The sequence below is a fragment of the Ambystoma mexicanum genome, chromosome 1q, assembly GCF_040938575.1.
Source record: "Ambystoma mexicanum isolate Mex_15411 chromosome 1q, UKY_AmexF1_1, whole genome shotgun sequence".
NCBI classification, from domain to species: Eukaryota; Metazoa; Chordata; class Amphibia; order Caudata; family Ambystomatidae; genus Ambystoma; species Ambystoma mexicanum.
In genome coordinates, this window is record NC_090922.1 from 430,631,650 (window position 1) to 430,643,789 (window position 12,140).

Here is a 12,140-nt window from a genome sequence, read left to right on the forward strand (position 1 = left end):
TCACCTCAGCGATTTCTCTCGATATTTTTAGAAAATGTCTACTCAGAAAACCGGTTTTAAAAGATGCTCTGATTGTGGAGCTAAAATACCCATTATGGATCCACATTGTGACGAACCCCCAAACACATATTCGGTTTTTGGGATTTGGTCACAAAGTGGATGACTGCAGCTTGTGCCAATCGATTTTGGTGATGGCCTTGAAGGAGAGGAATGGGAAGCTTGCTCTAGTTAGGCCCCTATCGAAGTCGCCTTCGACTACCCCCTTGAACAGAAGATCGTCGGTTTAGTCCAGGATTTTTCCCCAGTGAAAGTGAGTAAGCGATCCAAACACTTGAAGCGCTAGAAATCGCAGTCTCGACACTCGTCCTCATCATCGTCTCACAAAAAATCAAAGAAGCGACGCCATCATTTGCGTTCGTCTTCACCTGACTCCTTGCCTGACAAAAAACGGGTAGTCTAGTGCTCAATGGGAGACATTCCATCTCCAGATGATGGATGTATTTAAGAAGGCAGCTCCAACTGCCCCTTCAAAAGAGCATAAGAAGGCTTTACACCCTGCTAGGACAACAGGGTGTCTTCAGAAACCACTTCTCTTGCACCTAAGAGCCTGGGTGGTAAGGTTCCTCTACTTTTGAATCAATGCCAAACACCTCCTGCCCCCTCCTTGACTCCTTTGAGGGAGCCGGCAGCCGGCTCATCGGCACCAAAGCTATCTAATTTGAAGTCATTGACACTGACACCTTAGATGTCTTCGCAGGAGGGCTCGAGGGCTAATAAGCCATTACCCAGGGTCCATTTTCAAGGAGGAGGAGGAAGATAATGTCCCTTTTGGCCTGGAGTTTGGCACTCCCAATATACCAGAAGAATTGATATCTCAGAAATCTAGAATGCAAACTGTTGTAGTTTCTCTGAGGAAAGCTAGTGGCGTGGATACCTCACCAGAGACAGACTTTGCAACTCCAGATTATCTGGCTTGGGGTAGACCAATGGCGAGCTCTGAAAAGGATGACCTTACTGACATCCTGGATAAGGGCCCACCAAACAATCCTGTCTTGCCGTTTCACATGGCCTTGACAACCAGGATCCTAGAAATCTGGTTGAAGCTGGATACAACACTGGCAGTCAATAAGGATCTTGCAAAGAAATACAGGCCAGCTTCCATAGATCCAGAGTTTCTATCGAAACATCACACCCCTGAGAGCATGGTGGTTCAGCAGCCACGTCAACTCCAAAGGCAACTGCCTATCCAACTTTCCCTCCTGATAGCAGGGTTCGAATTTGAGGGGAGCTGGGAGCTATTTAGCTCCTGCTTCTAGCATAGTAGAGCCTGGTTAGCTTGAAACCAACAGCTACCAGGAGCTACCTTTGGCTCCTAGGGCCAACTGGTGCCTTCCAAACATGTAAATCTGACATTAACTTTGAGAATTTGAGAATGTTATTAAAGAGGAATTAGAACACATCTAATGCAAATTTAAACACAATGGTTGTTACAAAATGGACAAAGGTTAGATCATCTCTGGTAGCACCTGGTTCCCTTGTGGTAGCTCCTACTTACACAGTGATATCTGTAAGGAAGGCATGGTATCAAACAGTAAGACAGATACAAGTGATCACAGTTCAAGGGTGTTTATTGACCTTCAATTGGGTTTGAAAAACGCCTATCTAATCCTAAATCTAAAGATGGGAGCAAGGTACGACCATCAAATAATAATAATGCAGTCCTTGTAGAGTTTTGTCAAAATAAAAGGGCCTATACTAATAAACCTATTGCTAATCCTTACTTCTAAATAGAAATAGTGTGAGAAACAATGTTATGCAAAATAAAAGTGTTCAAGAAATGATATGTCAGGATATTTGAGCTTTTGGCTTCCCTTCCCCATGTTTTCAGCACGGGGCAAGGCGGCACACTCGGGCTTAGCACACTCTGGCTTCTCTAGCACGAGGATACAGTTCAAAACCTTAATGTCAGGGCCTTCTGTGCCAAAGTCTCTTTGCCATTCATAGTCTCTTATTTGAGAGGGTCTGATGTGACACAACAAACATTAAAGTTCCTTTCTTCTCAGGATTTCACATGTACAACTTCTCGGGTGATTTGTTGTTCACCCCGGATCTCCCTCTGCCAGGCTCAGACCAAATGTCTCCACTTTAACACAAAAACCTTCAATTGGTCTCCTTCTGCCGGGCTGGTACCAAACTTATCTCATTTTCCAAACTTTCTTTACTTCCTCAAGATGGAAGACTTTCGACTTTGTGCAGGATTCTGCTCGACCCATTGCAGGACCACTTCGATTCACAACTCTTTACTCTCTTCTTAGTATAACCCCTTTTTAACTTCTCAGCTGGATACCTCACAGAGATCTTCGATTGAGCACCCGTGCTGTGCTGGACCACTCTGTCAGGGGTATTGTATCTTGCTTTTAAAGTTCAATCACTCATCAGCAGTTCAACTTTACTTGCGTCTCTTATCACACGCGTTTTAACAATGTTCGTTCCACTACTGACTATATTATTTTGCTGCTTGCAACCTTGACTTCAACACAGACCAGTCTTGTATCAGTCTCACCGACTCACCGGCTGTGTTGATTTCACTGATGCTGCTTTGTTCTTGGAGCTAAGGATGGCACCACAGTGGCTGCTGCTACTCCCCACCTTGATTAGTGACGCGGGAGGGCCCCGGGTATCTCCGACACACAATACAGGATTCCTCAGCCTGGTTTCCTGGTCTTACGCTTTCTAATGTTGAGGGCTTTTGAAAGTAACGGTTCCTTGTCAGAAAGGTCATGGGAATTTCCCTGTTTGCGATCCCCTCCTGTTTTGCTGTCTTTCTTCTCTCATTCAGCTGCCATCTCAAATCTGCTGTTTCCTCGTGTGCTTTGCCTCGCTCAGAGAGTGCTCTCGTGCTCTGCATTTTATCCATGTGGGGAAGCTTAATGGAATCCGGTGTGCGTGATGGTCAGTAATTGCCTGACTTCACCTGAACATTGTATTAGGACACGTTCGGTATACTGCTCGGGTGTTAGTCTGTTTTCACCCATAGCGGGCTGTCCGTGTTAAAGTGTTTGTGTTGTAAAAGGGGCGCGGGGTAGAGTTCCTAAGTATCCTACCTGGTAGGATGGGGTAAAGGTCTCGCACAAGGATGGGGGTAAGGCCACACTTTCAGCCGCTGCTTCTTTGCACACTGCAGCATCTGCAGTTCCAAAACCCTTTGAGGCCTTGATCCACAAGGCTTTGGTGAAAGGCATGATGTCTCTGCATTGTGAAGATTGGCTCAGCATAACTTTCGATGCATGATGTCTCTGCATTGTGAAGATTGGCTCAGCATAACTTTCGATGCATGGACACTGCGAATGGTGAATCTCAGCTATTGCCTCCTGTTTCTAAAAAGGAAACCAAAACTTGAAAGATCCTGATCTGCTCCTCCTTCAAGAGTTTATTACTCTGATGGAGAAAGGTGCGATAGAATTAGTACCTGTAGCAGAAAGGAATCAAGGTTGGTATACCACGGCGACCTATCTTGGACTTGAGATGCTTTCACAAGTTCCTCAGGAAGGACAAGTTCAAAATGGTCACTCTTTCGCAGATCCTTCAGGCCCTTCAGCTATAGGACTGCATGGTGTCACTTGATGCTCAGCATGCTTACTTCCATGTGCCCACTCATTCCAAGTAGAGGAAGTACCTAAGGTTCGCCATTGGCAGTTCTCATTTTCAATTTTGGGCTCTGTCATTCGGGTTCACCTACGCCCGAGGTTCTTCACCAAATTAATGGCAGTGGTGGCAGCGAATCTAAGGAGGAGAGCGATTCACATCTACCCCTGCCTGGATGATGGCTGAGCAGAGCTCATTCTCCTGAACAAGTTTTGGAACACCTCAGCATCACCTGCCACTCACTGTATGAACTGGGATTCTCCCTCAATTACAAGAGGTCCCACTTGATACCTTCCCAAAAGCTTCAGTTTATTTGGTTTTCCTGGATGCTTCCTCAGGAAAAGTGTTGCCACCCGAGGTGAGGGCTAAGCATATTCAGCAGATGGTTATGAAGTTTCAGAATGCCCAACATCTGCCGGCCTTCGATTTTCCGAGGTTGCTCGGTCTTATGGCATCCTGCATTTTCCTGGTGCCAGAGGCACGTGTGGGGATAAGATCACTTGACTATTAATGGTGAACAGCAACGTCAGATGTAATCAGATTTGTTCTGTCTTCAACAACATACATTATTTTATCGGTCATACCTGACTACACAATGCAACACTGTAAGTTAGCCTCTACTACACTTACTAGCCCAATATCTCCAGCATCAGGAATGAAAAAGGAGTAGGTACCTACACAACCCTGCAGTGTACAGTTAATTGAACCTCAATTCATGTCAACTGTGCTACAAATCAGCACATACAGGAGATAAATATAGGCTTCTGTTGTAAGTGAACATGAACGGACCACCTTAAATAAAGAACGACCGTAAAGGCCAGGAGGAAGGACCCTGCACAGGGAGCAAGGGAGGAAGAGGAGGGGCTACTAGAGCCCAGGCAGAATACTGTAGAGGTGAAATAAAGAAGGTTCCTACTTGATAAACCTCTTTCTCCTGTTTGCTCCCAGAGAATCCGTTCTGTCCATACACATGATACGGTCCTGGTATCGGGACCAAAACAACTGGTGATGTAGGGAAACGAGCCCAAGTGCAACCACGCTGTGAGAGAGGCATTGGGAACAAGATACAGCCGATCATGGCAACCGTATCAAGGGCATTCCGCCATTCGCTGATCCCGGCGCCTGCCGATCCTGGCATAAGAATCACCGGCATTCTGCCCTCTGCCGAATCCGGCATCCGCCAATCAAAGGAAAAGGCATTCTGCCTTTCACTGATCCTGGTGTCTGCCGATCCTGGCAGAAGACTAGGTGGCATTCTGCTGATCCTGGCGACCGCTGAGCCCAACAAAAGGAAAAGGCACTCCACCCTCCGCCGATCCCGGTAGAAGAATTATTTGCATTCCGCCGCTCCATAAGTTATATGGCAATCTGCCGTCCCACCGATCCTGGCCAAAAAATCAACGGCAGTCTGCCGGTTTCCATAGTTGCAGTACACGGCCATCTGCTGCTCCGCTAAGGACCATGAAAGGTGCAGTCCGCCACACATGCAACAATGTGCAGATCTGACACTTAAGAGTAGCATGCTGCTCCGGAGGAGATGGACGTATCCAGTTACATCGGCGCAATATGCTGCTCTCCAGTGGATCCCGGCTACAAGAGATACAGTAATTAGCCAATCCCTGGACCAACGAGTGAAGCAGCAGCAACAGTCTGCCCCCAGCGCCCTTCAAGAGTGCGCTGCAGGTATTTAAGGGGCATAGATAGTCTGCCCCCCCCTCCAGCGATCGGACAAAGGTAGGAGATACCCGCCCGTCGGTCTGCCCACAAAATGAAGACAAAGTGGGTTAATCCTGCGACGATCCCATCCAGAATGGAGATAACCGCCCACCTGGCCACAAAATATAACAAAGGGGGGACAAGGACGCAATAATCCAGTACAGAAAGCAATCCACCACCATCAATCTGCCGCCGTTCACCAGAGGTCATCCGCCCCTTCGGGAGGCCACAAGGATACAACTGACTCAACTACATAGCAATCTGCCTTCACTGCAGCAGCCATTCAGAGGCTCACTACAGTCATTGTGGTACGGCTACTGATATTGAGACATCAGGAAGAACACCTGCAGCAATCCGCTGCACCTCCAACTGCCATCTGCATCCCACTCACTTCACGCCCTCCCACTCCAGACAACACATCTGCTGCACTAATGTGGCAGCCAAAGAGCAAACAAACAAATAAATAAAAGGAAAGTATACCACCAAAGAGGCTAGTGTTTCTCACGAACAAGGAAAATAGTACAGAACAGCACCTCTGCATCCAGAACACAGTTCTCCTCTGACACGCTGCCACCGTCTAAACACACTAGAGCCTGCGAGAGATTTCAAACAGTAGCCCATTGTCCTCCAACACTTTGCCATACAGGCACAGCAGTTCGCCAGTTCTGCCCAAGTGGCACATCTGCCATCATTCAAGGAGGACACTCCCAACGATAATCCAAATGTCCAATCCTCCATCTGACAGGGTGAGTGTCCACAAACCCTGACCAGACCCACAGAATTCACTAGAATCTATCGAGGATATCACCCACGGTGCAACAACAGGCCCACCAACCGCTGCATACATATAAGGAGCAGCTCAATCCAAATCCGCAGCACTCCAGCAGGTGGTCCTGCAGGTTATGGGTGATGTACACAAGACACAGCACAAGACAACCCAAGCTCTAACAGTTCATGCAAAGCTGCACTCCATCCTCTGTTGGCCAACTCCAGTACTGGACCCACGTTTCCCGTAGGAAAACAAGCTACAAGTGCACCTAAGGCTTTGACCTGAACTGCAAACGCAGAAACAAGTAACACTCCTGTTCGCAGCACTCCGACTGCATCAAAACCAGATACAGCCTTCTAAGACAAAGGCTCCCCATTACACTGATAAATGAAAGAACTCTGCCAACTCCACTGGCATCTCATCACAGCACAGTCAGACAAGCTGTCAGTGGCAAATAAGATGGGTGAGTGCCTCAGTCACCCGGCAGGTCCAAGCGACAGTGGAACACTACCAGGCCACAGCACAAAAATATACAATAAACGGCACACCATGCCCGGGGCGCACAAGACCTCCACTGGCTGGCATACACAAGGGGCCGCTGCTTCCACCAGGCAAAGTGGGAACGTGCAGAGTGCACTTGGCTATCTCCAAAAAGGATCAACATTCGTCACACTCAAGGTTATAACAGAAATGCATCAAGGATATTAACTGAAACTTCACAGAAAACTAACAAGGGAAGGGAAAGATCATATACTGAAAGAAGATATGGTTGATAACGATAATGGAAAGAGATATTGAGCTGGGAAGAGCTCTATACTCTGACAAATCTAGCAATATCATCACTGATTCTCTGGAGGGAATATTCCCCTATGTGGCCAGGGAAAGGCAGAAGCTACCTGACTCTGACCCTTGGGGCGGCTATCTGCGGGAGGATCACGTAGGGGAAGGCAAACGCCAGAGCGATAGGAATACAGTAGACCAAAAAATATGGCAGCCATAATTCCACATGACACCCATACACCATTACAACATAACTGTATGTCTTATTGTGACGTAGAGGAAGAAATCCCAGGTTTTCCCAACCACTTACCCTATTTACCCCCTTCCCCCATTTTAGTACTGTGACAAGAAAGAGGGATGGAGCAATGATGATGACTAGAAGCGGTAAGCCAGTGCTGCGTTCCAATCTTTGGAAAAACTTGACCAATGCCCGGCAAGTTTAAAACTGCTATAGCTGATCAGGGTATGAGAGAGAGGCAGCTGAGAGAGAGACGACTGAGAGAGTGGAAGAGTCAGAGGCTGTCAGAAGGATTGTAAAATGCAGCGCAGAGGCAAACGTGGACGAAGTGAAGGGAGACTGTGCTGAAAGGAGCTTACTGCTTGGTGATAGTGGCCAGCTGGAGCCGCCAGGAGCAAAGGAAGGCAAATTGGAAGCTGACCGGCTGACAGGACGTACGCTTAGTCAGCAAACCGAGAGAGAAGCAGAAGAAGAGATGCAAGGGCTGCCAAAGCCGCCCAGTAAGCCCAGAGAGAATGAATGGGTTACCGGGGCACTTGAAGGCAAATGCTGCATCACATTGATAACCGGCAGAGACCAATTGAGGACATTAAAGAAACTGAAACGTATGAGAATATTGTTAAAGAAGGGCAGGGACCCAATATTTCAAAGGAGCAAATAATACATATGCGAACAGAGCTAAAAGAAAAGAAGAATTGATATACAATATTGTTGAAAGCGGGTCAGTGGCACAATGCTTGAAAAGAGGAACTGATGTACATGCGGATAGTGTTGAGAGAGGGTCAGGGACCCAAAACTTGAAGAGGAGAGGTACAATAGATACAGAGACGATCAAGGACCCAACACTTGAAGAGGAGAGGTAGAATATATAGAAACTTTGTGAAGAAAGGTTCAGTGACACAATTTCGGAAAACAATTGTAACGTGGATGTAAGAGTGATTGGAGAAAGAAAAAGCCCTGGCAGGTTAGTGCACCATGGCAAACAATGAGTCTGACACTCACACCCAGGAGCAGAAGGTAAGAAGTAAATTGATATCCTGGCAGGAGAGTAAACCGGGAGTGAGAAATGAAGTGACACCCTGGCAGGAGAGTAAACCAGGAGTGAGAAGAGAAATGAAGTGATATCCTGACAGGAGAGTAAACAAGGGGTAAGAAGTGAAGTGATATCTGGCATGAGAATAAACCAGGAGTAAGAAGACTAGTAAAACCTGAAGTTGTGAATACCAAAGGGAAGATTCATATCCCTTTTAAGGACTAGAGATAAAGTCACATATACCCTGGCAGGAGAGTACGCCAGGGGTAGAAAGAGAACGGATTGTAAGAAATTGAACAAACCAAAGAACAATGTGCTAAAGATAAACTCGAAGGAAGACTCATACCCCTTGAATAATGTTAAATTGTGATAAAGTATAACAAGCAGAGGAACTGGAAGCAAAGATTCATTCCCCTGATTTAAAGTGAAATGATGTTAAAGCGTTGAGTGTTGAAAGTAAACTAAATCAAGTAAAAGAAGTATTTTCTGCAAAACTATTGCGGCATAAGAAATTGAGAACTTCAAGGGAAAAGTTGTCCCACTTAAAACTGAGAAGTGAATTACTCCAATTTCTCTGGTTGAAAGAGTAGTCACAGTTTGAATTGCTGCTTGATCTGTTTTATCTAGCCAAAGTAGAGATGTTTTCATAGGGTTGGTTCTGTGATGTGACGCGGGTAGCGATTAAAAGGATTTGCAGTAATCGTAGAACTTTTTTGATCAGAGAATTTGCGTTGTCATCTAGTCCTTGGCAGACACTTCTGTTTAGCTTTGCTATATGCTCATCCAACATCTCGATTCCCAACTCCCTGTGCAGGTCAGCTGTTGATGTTAAAAGTGGGCCTCCAACCGCTATGCTCAGAGCTTTGTTTTGCTCCTCTTGAAGAGTACTCTGGTGTGTTTCTGCACATGGGCTCCATGCCAGAGTGGCATAAATCAGGGTGGGTCTAATAATCATCTTGTAGATGTGCACTTTACTTCGGATAGGCATGGACCATGACTTCACGAGCGGGTACAGCGCTGCAAGCTTGCCTGAAGCTTTCTGTTGGCTGTTTTTGATTTGACTCCTCCTGGTGAGCTTGCTGTCCAGTTTCACTTCCAGGTGACCGCTGCTGCTCTACCACTTGATGCTCTCTCAGGTGAGGCTGATGCGTGGGTTCTCCCTGATATTTTTGGTGAACAATGTTGCATTCGTCATTCTGGTGTTCAGTGCAATATGCCAGTCGCTGTACCATGTTGACATCTTGTCCAAGGATTTTTTGTAGGTTCTTCGCCACTTCTTTTTCCCTGGAAGACTGTGAGATGACTGCGCCGTCATCTACATACAGTGAGTGTCTCGTCCGTTTTGTGAAGATCTGTAGGGATGTCTTTGCTGAAGATGTTGAACAGGAGTGATCCAAGGATTGATCCCTGTGGCACGCCTGCTCAGATAGGGTGTGTTGTTGATACCTCTGCCCACATGGTCACGTGGAAGGAGCAGTCGTCCAAGTAGCTTGCAATCAGGTTCACCAAATAGTTTGGAAAGCCTAGGTGAATCATGTTGTGCAGAAGTCCTTTGTGCCATACTCAACCAAAAGATTTGGCCACGTCCAAGAGGACAATTCCGGTACATTTGTGGATGCTGAATCCACGTGTAATTTTATCCACTACTCCAAGTAACTGATGGTTCATTGCATGCTCTTTACGAAATCCAAATTGTTCATTGAGGAGAAGATTTCTTTCAGAGGCAAAGTTGCTGAGGCCGGTGAGAAGGGTCCTTTCCAAAAACATAGACAGTCCAGAGAGCAGGCCGATGAGGCGGTAGTTTGCAGGATCTCTCAGTGGTTTCCCAGGCTTTGGGAACACTATGACTCTGGCTTCTTTCCAGGACTTGGGGAAGTGTTGAAGATGCATGCATGCGGTCACTCTTATTTAAAGGCACCCAATCCCACATGATATGTCCTCACTTAAGGGCCAATCCATGCGCCTGGCTGCACCCAGCAGCGCAGGTCATTTCCTGCCTTTGTTCTCATCCTGTCTCTTTCCCTGACGGAAGCAGCGCAATTTCCAGCCCTTGGGCTTCAGCCTATATTATACTTTTGGCTGCCTTAGGAACTGCCTCTGGAGTTCCTGCAGCCAATTCCCTAAACAAGGCAAGCCTTTTGCAAACTATCCAGTTTGTAATAATCAATGTGAGCCGGGAAAACAAGCTATCAAGGGCTTCATCATGAGTTGGGTGGTGCTGTAAAAATGCAGCAGTAATTTTACCGGCCTGCCCGGCTTCAAGTTTGGGGGGAATTTCGAGGATCCACCTCCAGCTATGAGCTGGAGGTAAATTTGCCGACTTTCCATCAATTTTCGGTGTAAATATGCAGCGCAATTACTCCAACACAATTACTGCTGCAGTAATTCTGCCCAAAATGCCCCATTGAGCCCTATGGACTCAAGAAAAATGGGGACTTACACCACCACTGCCACTTGTAATCTGGCGGTAATACCGCCAGACCAAGTGGTGGTAACGGTAATTGTAGTGGGTGGTATTCAGGAAGATTTACCACCGAAATACCGCCCAATTTGCGATGAGGCCCCAGGAGCGGCATGATTGTTGACAAACATTCTGCTAAGACTTTAGGGGGCATCTCACATTCGACGAGTTCTAGACATTTTGCATCATGTAACAGACATGAAAGGGCACACTGCTCGAGATAATGTCAACAAGAGCTCATGATTTCAAGTTATGTGCCTTTAACGACGAGGCTGGATTCCTTGCTACTTCCCTGGACAACAGCAAGGTTTATAATGTTCAGGTCTGTGGAAAATAGTGACGGGCAAATCGGAATTGCATCCACAAACGCTGGGGCAGTTTCATTTGGGGTGCAAAGTGCCCTGGTGTTATGGGCAATTCCGTTAAGCGAGAATAGTCAACTCCATTTGAAAGGTTGGAGGCATTGCAAAATGAAAGGGTCAAGATGGAATGGGAACTATGGTCTTGTATATATCAAGGAGCATATCAGACTGTGTGCTCGGCAGAGGTCTGACTAGACTATGGCTTGGAGCCAACAGACTAGGCAAGGATGGGCACTCGTTTGCCAGCCTCAACCACATTACCTTTGCCCCCACCTACCGGGACATGCAATGCTTGGCGCCCAGCATGACCTGAGAGTGAGGCAAAGAGGGGGTGGAATACTGTATATCCTAAACCGGGAGAAACCCTGGGTGAACTGAGACGTTAGAGGGCCTGACATCCCCCCTGTCTTCCAAACGTGTATAACTAGATGAGGGCTGGAGGTGGCTAAAGATTACATATTATACAGGTGGTTAACGGGTTAGCTGGGGCACAACTCCAATTGTAGAAGTACATGTGTGGAAGAGAGCTTCACTAAAACCAACAGTGCAAGGCAAACATGTGGAGTGTAAGAGAGGTGTAGTGAGAACTGGGTGGAGTTAACAATGAAGTGCTCTCATACTTGGTGTGCAAACATATCAACGGGTACGTTCAGGGGGCTGTGCTGATGGCTGCTTATGGAATTGAATCCAAAGCCATGCACATGTTAAACCACTTTTGCAGTAGCAGGTGCCTCACAGCAGAGTGCCCACAATTGTCTACTCTGGCCCTCCTCCTTCTGAGGTGGAAGTCTCCTCTGCCAGCATCTTCAGCTCCTGCTCCTCTCTACCACTGCCTCCTCCAGTCATGGCGTATAACTAAAAGTCCAACCAAAGGTTACTGTGGCTTTCACTATACAGGCTCCTCTACTCCTAAGGTCTCATCTACCTTGCTTCCCTCAGTGTGGCATTGAGTAAGTGAGGGTGACTAGGTGATACCCCTTAAACCACACCCAGGTCCATCATCCTGTAACTTGCATAGATGACCAGCACCTTTGGTCACCCCCGTTAGATCTCCATAGCACTAGGGAGGGGAATTTGTCACATGAGTTACACATTGTGACGAATCCTGTGATGTTGTCCCTTCTTCCTGAGGGGGA

The 12,140-nt window shown here is 46.9% G+C and overlaps 1 protein-coding gene across 4 annotated transcripts in view; it reads left to right on the plus strand.

Moving 5' to 3' along the window:
- DNAAF1 (dynein axonemal assembly factor 1) overlaps positions 1 to 12,140 on the plus strand; it is a 1,258,717-nt gene that overhangs the window by 1,096,570 nt on the left and 150,007 nt on the right. The window lies entirely within an intron of this gene.